This window comes from Triticum aestivum, chromosome 4D (assembly GCF_018294505.1).
Source record: "Triticum aestivum cultivar Chinese Spring chromosome 4D, IWGSC CS RefSeq v2.1, whole genome shotgun sequence".
In the NCBI taxonomy this organism is placed as follows: Eukaryota; Viridiplantae; Streptophyta; class Magnoliopsida; order Poales; family Poaceae; genus Triticum; species Triticum aestivum.
Genome location: NC_057805.1, coordinates 294,416,650 through 294,428,451, shown reverse-complemented (window position 1 = coordinate 294,428,451; position 11,802 = coordinate 294,416,650). Strand labels below are relative to the sequence as shown.

Genomic DNA, 11,802 nt, shown 5'->3' with positions numbered 1-11,802 from the left:
GACCCCGGTCGGGGGAACAGGGGAGGGGGCGAGCGGGAGTGGGAGATGGGCTAGGCCGGCTGGGCCGGGGGTCGGCCCAGTCGGGCCAGGGGTCCAGCGGGGGAAAGGGCCTTCTCCTTTTTTTTTCTTTGTCTGTGCTGTGTTCTTTTGCTTTTTCTTTTTATTTGTTTATTTTCTTTTCTGTTTTATTTCATTTAAAAGTATTTAGGTATTTTATAAAAATGTGTTTTCTCCACCATAATTACCAGTGTATTATTTGGCACCCACCGAACATTTTTGTTCAAATTTTTGAAAACTTTTATTTTCCCCTTTGATTTTAATTGAAGTTTGAACTAGGAGTTTGAAAAGAAATTTGATGCAATTGTGATCAAGCCCTGTTTAGCAACATGATTAGCTTAATCATAGGGAGTTACTGTAGCATGATTCTCGGGGTGTTACACCTTTGAAGTGACCTGCAACAATATCCACCTCACGACGATATGCTGCCATTAGTGGGTCCTTGGAATCCCAAGTGCCAGACACTTGTTGAGCCACCAGATCCGAGTCACCGAAGCATTTGACTCGGCAGAGATTCATCTCCTTAGCCATCCGAAGACCATGGAGTAAGGCCTCATATTCAGCTGCATTATTAGTGCAAGGGAACATTAAATGGAGAACATAACAAAACTTATCACCTCGTGGGGAAGTTAACACGACTCCAGCCCCCGAGCCCTCCAATTGCCTGGACCCATCAAAATGAATAGTCCAATAAGTGTGATCCGGCTTCTCTTCTGGTGCTTGTAATTCTGTCCAATCATTGATGAAATCCACAAGTGCCTGAGATTTGATCGCTGTTCGGGGTATGTACTTCAACCCGTGAGGCCCGAGCTCGATAGCCCACTTAGCAATCCGACCAGTTGCCTCCCTATTCTGGATTATATCCCCCAAAGGAGCATAGCTGACCACTGTGATGGGATGACCTTGGAAATACTGCTTAATCCACCATTAAGTCACCAATTTTTGCCAATGCGGGTACCTCTGCTTGGATTCAATGAGTACCTCACTAATATAGTAAACCGGCCGCTGAACCGGATATTCCTTTCCTGCTTCCTTGCGCTCCACCACAATAGCCACACTAACAGCCCGAGCGTTAGCTGCCACATATAGCAACAATGGCTCTTTGTCAACCGGAGCAGCGAGAACCGGCGGATTAGCTAGCTGCCGCTTTAAGTCCTCAAATGCTTCATTAGCGGCGTCACTCCAGACAAAGTTATCCGTTTTCTTCAGCATCTGATACAAAGGGATGGCCTTCTCCCCGAGGCGACTGACAAAGCGGCTCAACGCGGCAATCCGGCCTGCCGGGCGTTGAACATCATTGATACACTTCGGTTTAGCCAAGGAGGTGATGGCTTTCATTTTTTTCGGATTAGCTTCAATGCCCCTGTTAGACACCAAAAAACCCAAGAGCTTGCCTACAGGTACACCAAAGATGCACTTGGCCGGATTAAGCATCATTTTATAAACCCGCAGGTTATCAAAGGTTTCCTTCAAGTCATCAATCAATGTCTCCTTTTTCCTTGATTTCACCACAATATCATCCACATAGGCGTGAACATTGCGGCCGGTCTGTTTATGAAGACAATTCTGCACACACCGTTGATAAGTTGCCTGTGCACTCTTGAGCCCAAAGGGCATGGACACATAGCAGAAGGCTCCAAAGGGAGTTATGAAGGTCGTCTTCTCCTGGTCCTTAACTGCCATTTTGATCTGATGATAACCAGAATATGCATCCAAAAAACTTAACCGCTCACAACCCGCCGTAGCATCAATAATCTGATCAATACGGGGGAGGGCAAAAGGATCTGCTGGACAAGCTTTGTTGAGATCTGTGTAGTCCACACACATACGCCAAGTGCCATTCTTCTTGAGGACCAACACCGGATTAGCCAACCACTCAGGATGGAATACTTCAACGATAAATCCAGCCGCCAAGAGCCTGACCACTTCTTCTCCAATAGCTTTTCGTCTTTCTTCATTGAACCGGCGGAGAAACTGCTTGACCGGTTTATACTTAGGATCAACATTAAGAGTGTGCTCAACGAGTTCTCTCGGTACACCAGGCATGTCAGAAGGCTTCCATGCAAAGATGTCCCGATTCTCACGGATGAACTCGATAGCGCGCTTTCCTATTTCGGATCCAAGTTAGCGCTGATGCTAAACTGCTTGGACGAATCGCCAGGCACGAAGTCAACAAGTTTAGTCTCACCAACCGATTTAAACTTCAGGGCCGGATCATGCTCCGTAGTTGGTTTCTTCAACGAAGCCATATCTGCCGGATCAACATTGTCTTTGTAAAACTTCAACTCCTCTGTTGCACAAACCGACTCGGCATAAGCCGCATCACCTTCCTCACACTCCAGAGCAATCTTCCGGCTTCCATGCACGGTTATAGTTCCCTTGTGACCCGGCATCTTGAGCTGTAGATAGACATAACAAGGTCGTGCCATAAACTTAGCATAAGCTGGCCGTCCAAATAGGGCATGATACGGGCTTCTGATTTTCACCACTTTGAAGGTCAAGGTTTCTGATCTCGAGTCATGCTCATCTCCAAAAGCCACCTCCAGAGCTATCTTACCAACAGGATATGCCGACTTACCAGGCACCACACCATGGAACACCGTATTGGACGGTTTAAGATTTTTATCTGTTAGCCCCATGCGACGGAAAGTTTCATAATAAAGGATATTGATACTACTCCCTCCATCCATGAGTACCTTAGTGAACTTATAACCTCCCACCTGAGGTGCCACCACCAGAGCCAGATGACCCGGATTGTCAACCCGGGGTGGATGATCGTCTCTACTCCACACAATGGGCTGCTCGGACCAGCACAAATAACGGGGCACCGCCGGTTCAACGGCATTCACCATCCTTTTATGAAGCTTCTGATCGCGCTTGTCCAAGCTAGTGGTGAAGACATGATACTGTTCGCTATTCAACTGCTTCGGGTTGCTCTGGTAACCCGACTGCTGCTGCTGCTTGCCCTGATGATTATAGCCACCTTGGTTACCTGGATTACTTTGATTGTTATGTCCACCCTGATTACCATGGAATCCTGAACTAGAATTTCCTCCGCCATAACCCGGCCCATGAGAGCCAGGGCCCGAACCGCCTCCTGATCCATGATCATACCGGAAAGAATCAGAATTTTTGAACTCTTGCATGATATAACAATCTTTCCAGAGGTGTGTAGATGGTTCCTCCTTCGTCCCATGCTTTGGACAGGGCTGGTTCAACAGATACGACAAACGGTCCGGATTAGGATTCGGCATTCCATTCTGCCGGGGTGGTTTACCCTTACGCCGCTGGCCCTTGTTGTGCGTGTTAGTGTTAGCCACAAAGTCTAAACCGTGGTCCACTTTACGCTTGCCGCCGTTTCCATGACCCGCCGGGTTGTGGTGCTGCCCCTTGGCGTTGCCGCTCTTCTTTCCCTTCCCTGTCTTATCATCGTCAGACTCGGGATCCTTGGTACTATCAGAGTCGGCATACTTCACCAGTGCAGCCATGAGGGTTCCCATGTCATTACAATGACGTCTGAGCCGTCCCAACTTCAACTTCAAGGGTTGAAACCGGCAATTGCCTTCCAATGTTAAAACTACGGTGTCAGCGTTGATGCGGTCTAATGAATGCAAAATCTCCGAAAACCGGCGCACCCAATGGGTTGTTGACTCTCCTTCCTCCTGGACACAGGCAGTTAAGTCCACAATTGACATGGGTTCCTTGCATGTATCCTTGGAATTCTGAACAAACCGGGCTCTCAACTCAGCCCATGACCTGATAGAATTAGCCGGTAAACTCTTTAGCCAAGTGCAGGCCGTTCCTTCTAGCATCATGGTGAAGTACTTCGCACATGCCGCATCATCCACGTCCAGCATCTCCATGGCCATCTCGTAGCTTTCAACCCATGTTTCAGGGGACAAATCGGCGGTGTAATTCGGCACCTTGCGCGGGCCCTTGAAATCCTTGGGCAGGCGCACATTGCGCAACGCTGGGACAAGACATGGCACTCCCAAGGAAATAGAGGTAACTCCTGGTTCCACCGATGTGGTTGGACGAACCGGAGTAAGCTGTCGGGCCTCATGCTGCGCCGCTAACTCGGCCTCACTGCGTGCCCGAGCCCGGTCCACCACATCCTGGGCCTCACCGGCACCACCCGCCGGGTTATGGCCACGGGGCGGATCACGGTTCCGCGCATTGCTTGATACTGCCGGTTCATCCATACGCCTGGTGTAACTCCGGCTTGGACGGGGAGTGGAATGAACCCGATCGCGACTATATGAATAAGCCTCCTGTTGAATCAAGGTTGTCTGAAGAAGCTCCTTAACCCGACGCGTCTCGACCGCTGCTGGAGAATCGCCTTCGATCGGGATGGCCGCCAGCCGTGAAGCGGCAGCGACAATGTTGTCCATTGGGTTAGAGTAATGACCCGGTGGTGTGGGGGCATGAGGTACCACAACGTTGTTCTGACGAGGCGGATCCACCAAACGTGGCTGAACCGGCGCCCCTACTCCGGGTGCCTCTGCCCGGTTTACCACCGGCGGATTGCTGGTTCCTGCTCCTGGGGTGTTAAAGAGATTTCTAGCTTCATAAACCGGCGGCAGGCGAGATCGGTGCCTCCTCTTCAGGACTTCGTTCGACGCACTCTGATCCAGCATAATCCGGTAAGCTTGTGTATCCAAAGCGGCCCGCTCCGCGGCTATCCTGGTATCCTCAACTGCTAGGTCGGCTTTTGCCTGGTGATCTGATCTTTCACTTTTGCGACTTCCGCATTGTGTGCATCCTGATCCGCCGGGTTAACCTCCGCCATCAGCGTTGCCAACATATCAAACAAATCAGATAGAACCTGAGCCGGCGGTCGCACAGGGCCTCCTGTCCCAGCCACTGCCGCCGCTGCTAATCCGGAAATCATCGCCGCTGCGGTTGAAGAGTGGAGCGCTGGTTGCGTGTCGGCCATGAAGATCGCCACCCGGTTTGGCAGATCAAAGGGGTCCGGAATACTGTTGCCATCGGATCAGCCCCCAATCCGGCCATCTTGTAACAGATATAACGACTCGGTCTCTCCAGTCGATGACACGTCACCGGAATAAATGACGGTCTCACCACCAGATTCCGATCTATCCTCAGATTCACCTCCATGGATAACTCCCACGAAGGCACGCTTCATGACAGGCTTGACCCGGGCAGATCTCGCACGCTGAGCCATTTCGACGAGGTCGGCGCAGATGTCCGGCTCAGGGCCCGGTTCACCGATCTTGTCAATGAAAACGTGTATGCCACCAAAGGGGACCTGGTACCCATACTCGATTGAGCCGGCCTCGGGGCCCCAGCCTGCATCGTCGATGTAGAGCTTGCCGCGACGACTCTTGGTCATCCGGCCTACAGCGTAACCCTTGAGTCCTTCGGAGCTGCCCTCCAAGAACTTGAAACCATCGTGCGATAGCCTCACGATGGGCGCCAACTGTCGTGGTTTTGTCACGGCAGATGTCCTAGAGAAAGGACTTAGTCGTGGAGCCATCGCTACGGGTTAGCTTGAAGGGGTTAAAGCGGACAAGGGACGCAAGAGAGTTTTATACTAGTTCGGCCCCTTCGATAAAGGTAAAAGCCTACGTCTAGTTGTGATGGAATTGATGGGGTTTCGATGACCAGGGAGCAAATACGCTTTGCCTGAGTCTCGAGTTGTTGTCTGTTGTCCTGAACCGCCGCCGGGTCGTCCCCTTATATACATGGGTTGACGCCCGTCGGTTTACAGACTCCGAGGCCAGCTCATAATTGTCTCCGGCTCGGTCTCTGCTACGCATATCTTACAACACAAGTTTACATCTCAATACCGGTTTGTGTCTACATGCCTTAAACCGGTTTTGGGCCCTGGGCCTTCATGAAGCGTCACCGCCTGTCTTCATGGGCTTTAGATACAGATGAACTACTTATGAAGTTAACCCGGCCTCTCCTGGCCAGTTTACGCCCAGTGGTAATATCCCCAAAAAGTTTCAACCTTATTTCTTTTTGATCAAGGATCAGGCAACAAAGAAAATTCTCTATCGAGGTAGATGTGTTCGAGGGATCTACCCATTGATTCCGGAGTTTAGAAGATGCAATAAGCAAGCTTGTGGTGCTATCAAGCTTTCATCCACACGATGGCACGATCATTTAGGACATGCCTCTTTTTCTTTGGTTGAAAAATTGCTTAGGAAAAATAAGCTCCTGTTTTTGTTGGTCAGCGCAATATTGAAACTATTTGTGATTCATGTCAATGTGCTAAGAGTCATCAATTACCTTATCCCATATCTACTAGTGTCTCTACCAAGCCTTTGCAATTAATTTTTTCTGATGTGTGGGGCCCTGCTCCCTCCTCTGTCGGTAGACACACATATTATGTGAGTTTTATCGATGTATACAGCAAATTCTCATGGATCTACCTTCTTAAGAAAAGGTCCGATGTGTTTCAAGTTTTTCAAAACTTTCAAGCAGTTATTGAAAGAAAGTTTGACACTAAGAGATCATAGCTGTCCAATCTGATTGGGGAGGGGAATATGAGAAGCTCAATTCATGCTTCCAAAATATAGGCATATCTCATCATGTGTCTTGCCCACATGCTCACCAACAAAACGGGTCAGCCGAACGCAAGCATAGGCATATAGTTGAAGTCGGTTTGGCTCTCCTAGCAGGTGCCTCCATGCCTCTCAAATTTTGGGACGAGCCCTTTCTTACAGTCGTTCACATGATAAACATGTTACCTAGTCGTGTCATCAACAATGAAACACCCATAGAACGTCTCCTCCAAGTCAAACCAGACTACACATCTCTCCGTGTCTTTGGCTGTGCTTGTTGGCCAAATCTCCGTCCTTATAACAATCGCAAGCTCATGTTTCGATCAAAGCAATGTATTTTTCTTGGGTATAGTGCTCAACACAAAGGTGTCAAGTGTCTTGACATCTCTACTGGTCATGTGTACATCTCTCATGATGTTGTTTTTTATGAGACCAAGTTCCCCTTTGTGGATCTCCATCCTAACGCCGGTGCCCTCCTACGCAAAGAAATCTTACTTCTACCATCTCATCTCTTTGGCTATGATCAAGGAGGCATTAATAATTGTGATGATCATATGTTGACTAACCCTCTTAACAGCCTTTATGAGCCTTGTGATGATGCAGAAAACGGCAGTGCAAAAATTGCAGAAAATGGCAAAGAAAATAGTGCAGCAGAACGGTATTTCATGTGCCCTGGCTTGGGGGACAAATCTCCCTTGGGGTCTGGCCAGGAGCTGCAGCGCAACCGATCTCCTCCGGGATCCGTGCCTGGCAGCGAATCTGCCACGACAGGCGCAGACGGGCGTGCGGGCGTGACATCTGCAGGTGGGCACGCGGGCGACTCCGCGCCAGCCGTGCGGCAGACCCCGACGGGCCATGGCGCCTCTCCCCGTGCGCGCGAATCGCCACTCACCAGGTGGCGGGCCGGCGCTGGCTCAAGCCGCGCGCGACTTGAGGCCTAGCCGCGGGTGTACAAGCAATGCGTTGCGGTTCGCCAGACGGATGCGGGCCCAGATCCTGCAATGATGGGCCCAGGCAATCATGGGGCCATGATGACGCGCTCCGGCCCAGATCTTCTGTGGCCCAAACACCCTTCGCGCAATAGCCGACGGCCGCAGAAGATCCGGCCTCGACAGCGAACGCGTCAGCCGCAGCCGACGCAGATTCTGGCGCCGTGGACGGATCCTCCTCGGGATCGGGAGAGGATCAGCCTGGCTCAGGCTCGGGATCTTCTGCGCCGGCGGTCTCTGCAGAAGCTCCTGTTTTTGCTGCTCCACGTTGTACACGGCTACAACAAGGGGTAATTAAACCTGTTGATTGCAAACATGTTACAAAATATGGGCTGGTATGTTCGACAAGTGAACCAGGAGAACCCAACACTCTTGAAGAGGCTCTTGGCAATGAAAGTTGGAGAAAGGCAATGCATGATGAATTCATGGCACTTCAGAAAAACAAAACATGGCATTTGGTTCCCCCACAACAAGGTAAAAATCTTATTGACTGTAAGTGGGTCTTCAGGATAAAAAGGAAAGCTGATGGAACCATTGATCACTACAAGGCTAGACTTGTTGCAAAGGGTTTTAAACAACGGTATGGTATTGACTATGAGGACACATTTAGTCCAGTTGTTAAAGCTGCCACCATCCGTCTTGTTTTGTCTATTGTTGTGTCTAGGGGATGGAGTCTACGACAGCTAGATGTGCAGAACGCGTTCCTCCATGGTGTTATGGAGGAAGAGGTTTACATGAAACAACCTCCTGGGTTTGAAAATGCACGTGCACCTTCTCATGTGTGCAAACTTGACAAAGCCTTGTATGGACTGAAACAGGCTCCAAGAGCATGGTATTCTCGTCTCAGTAAAAAGATGCAAGCACTTGGTTTTGTTCCTTCAAAGTCCAACACTTCGTTATTTATTTACAACAAGTCAAATACATCCATATTTGTTCTCATATATGTTGATGATATCATTGTGACAAGCTCATATGATGAAGCCATAACAGGACTGTTGAAGGATTTGGGTGCAGAATTTGCTCTCAAGGATCTAGGGTATCTACACTACTTTCTTGGGATTGAGGTCAAGCAGCACAAGGATGGCCTTCACCTCTCTCAAGAAAAGTATGCAACAGACCTAGTAAAAAAGGCCAGTTTGCAAAGTTGTAAGCCTGCACCCACTCCTTTATCTAGCACAGAAAAGTTATCTCTTGCTGAAGGAGAACTTCTGGACTCAGAAGATAGTACAAAATACAGAAGCTTAGTAGGTGCACTTCAGTATTTGGCACTCACCAGACCAGACATTTCATTTGCTATTAACAAAGTATGTCAGTTCCTCCATGCACCTACTACAGTTCACTTAACTGCTGCAAAGCGTATAGTAAGATATGTGAAAAATACCTTGAGCATTGGCCTAAATTTCAGCAAGTCATCCTCTACACTTATCAGTGCTTTCTTTGACTCAGACTGGGCAGGATGTCTGGATGACAGACGCTCAACTGGTGGTTTTGCAGTATTCTTTGGGCCTAACTTGATATCTTGGTGTGCAAGGAAGCAAGCCACTATTTCCAGGTCCATCACAGAAGCAGAATACAAGGCATTGGTCAATGCAACAACATAGATCATATGGGTGCAGTCTATTTTGAAGGAACTAGGCATGAAAAGCACTAGAGCTCCATGCTTATGGTGTGATAATCTAGGTGCTACCTATCTATCAGCAAATCCAGTCTTCCATGCTAGAACCAAACACATTGAGATAGATTTTCACTTTGTCCGAGAAAGAGTTGCAAATAAACTCTTAGACATTCGGTTTATTCACTCCAAAGACCAGGTTGTAGATGGTTTTACCAAGGCTCTACCCACAAGAAGTTTTGAAGACTTCAAGCATAATCTCAACTTGATGAAATTATGATTAAGGGAGGGTGTCAAACGTGACATAATATTGTGCGCAGTCCTTGGTGTGTACGGCAAGGAGGATCTTTCTTATGTCAATCTTAATCTCCTCTTATCTCTTTGTATTCTTCTCCTCCAAGATGTACTCCTAGATTGTCTACTCAACAACCTGTACGCGTATCTGGGCTCGCACCCCATCTATATAACACGTACCACGTCAGCCAGGATAGGCAAGATGTTTCCCGCATTGTCACACACGTCCTTCATCTTTTCTCAGATTGTTCCTTTGCCCTGAAATATTGGGATTACTTGATTAACAACAGGAAGAGAGGCAATCAACTATGGATGAGATCATGCTCCCTGCAAGAATTTCCATCCAAATTTGCCATGGAAATTGTTTTTTTAATTATCTGGATGCAGAGAAACTCTAAATCAAGGCTCAGACACCTCCATATTTTCATGGAGCAGACTACACAGGAATGACCTCTTGGTGGTTAAGCATAGAATCAAAAGGTCTTCCTTAACTGGATTGATCAGTACATTACTTAAGCTCCAGTGAACATTTTAGGCTTTCCTACTAGCTACTACTGGTGTTGGTTAACTTGGTTCATTTTGAGCTTTTGTATTTCTTTTTACATATTTGTTACTTTGTTTTACTTATAATATACATACCGGTTCATCGTTCCAAAAAAACCCGAGACTATGTGCTACTAGTATGTGAGATCAATCAACAGAGAGAAACCGTAGTGAGACCATAACACGCATGCCCGCCCAATTCCACGTCAATTCGTGGTTAAACGCATTTATTGGTTTGAAACGGAGCATCCATGCATTTAAGCTCACCTGACTTTGGTGTTATATACTGCTCCTTTGATCGGTTAATACTCTCTTCGTTCAAAAAAGCTTGTCCCAAGCTTGTTCTTCAAACAGATGTATCTAGCACTAACTTGATGCTAGATACATTTATTTGAGGGACAAACTTTTTTAGACGGAGGGAGTATTAGAAAATGGGAATGAGAAGCGTCCTCCGTTTCAATTGAATGAATTGCAAAAAACCACCACATTGACACCTAGGTTTGCAGAAAACACCGGTTTACGAATTTGGGGACAAAAACACTGATTTTTAGACTAAATCTTTTGCAAAAAAAACACTGATTGATGGCTTAGGTCATTTTGATGACGATTATGACATGTGGGTCCGGATCCAAATCGCCATCGTCCTTCCCTCCTCGGGCCAGAGAGAAGAGGAGGTGCGACCTCGACACCGGGGACATGGAGCAGCTGCTCCCGCTGGGCTACCCAGACCGCACACTACTCTGCGCCGAGCAGGTCATCCGGGAGTGGCCCGAGGAGCTGCGGGAGGCGGCGGCGGGAACCTGCCAGAGTTGCAGGAGGCACGCTCCCTCTTCGCCGCCAAGTTCGACGCGCACCGGGAATGGCCCGAGGAGCTGCGGGACGAGACGGCAAGGCTCGTCTATGCGGCCACCCGGTGTGGCGACCTGCCGGAGCCGCAAGAGGCTCGCACCCTCCTCGCCGCCAAGTTCGACGTGCAACGGGAGTGGCCCGAGGAGCTGCGTGAGACGGCGGCGGGGCTCGCCGCTCGTCTACGTGGACACGCCGGAGCTGTAGGAGGCCTGCACCCTCCTCACCGCCAAGCTCGGCAGGGGGTTCGCGTCCGCCATTGCCGAGCTGCGACGCCCAGGTCGGGTTGCACGCCGCGCCTCGGGCCCAGCCTCTGGCGCCCTTGCTCGATCCATGAATGAACTTGATTTCTTTTGTTTTGATTTAAGGGTGTTCATATAAAATTACAGGACTGCTTTGTAAATCTAGAAAATCCCTTGTCTAACGATGTCTAACGTGCAATGTTACGCCATGTCATCAAATACGGGACCCATATGTCATAATCATGGTTAAAATGGCCTAAGCTACCGATAAATGCTTTTTGCAAAAAATTAGGCTAAGAATTAGTGTTTGTTGTTCCAAAATTATAAATCAGTGTTTTCTGCAAACCTATGCGTCAATGTGGTGGTTTTCTGTAATTCACTGGTTTCAATTTGAACGACAAAGTCAGGAAGGAGTAACATTTGATGACTGGGTGAGAGACGTGTCCTTGCTCCCATTACATTAAGCGGTCATGTCGACCAGGCCGTGATAACAACATCCGATGCTGGATGCAAGTTGCATGCTTTGGTCCCAAAGCATAGGCCAGTGCGTGTAGCATCTCATTCCGGGCGTACCCCCACAAAGACAAAAGCAAACGAATTCCTCGTCTAACTGTTACATCTAACCACCTGCTCTCCGATCTGCTCCGCTAACAGTCCAGTCCGTCCCAGGCCATACGTTTCTACTGCTT

General features: G+C 48.7%; 1 pseudogene; it reads left to right on the top strand.

The window, feature by feature from the left end:
* Positions 1 to 11,802, top strand: part of LOC123097514 (uncharacterized) — an 82,837-nt pseudogene that overhangs the window by 56,062 nt on the left and 14,973 nt on the right.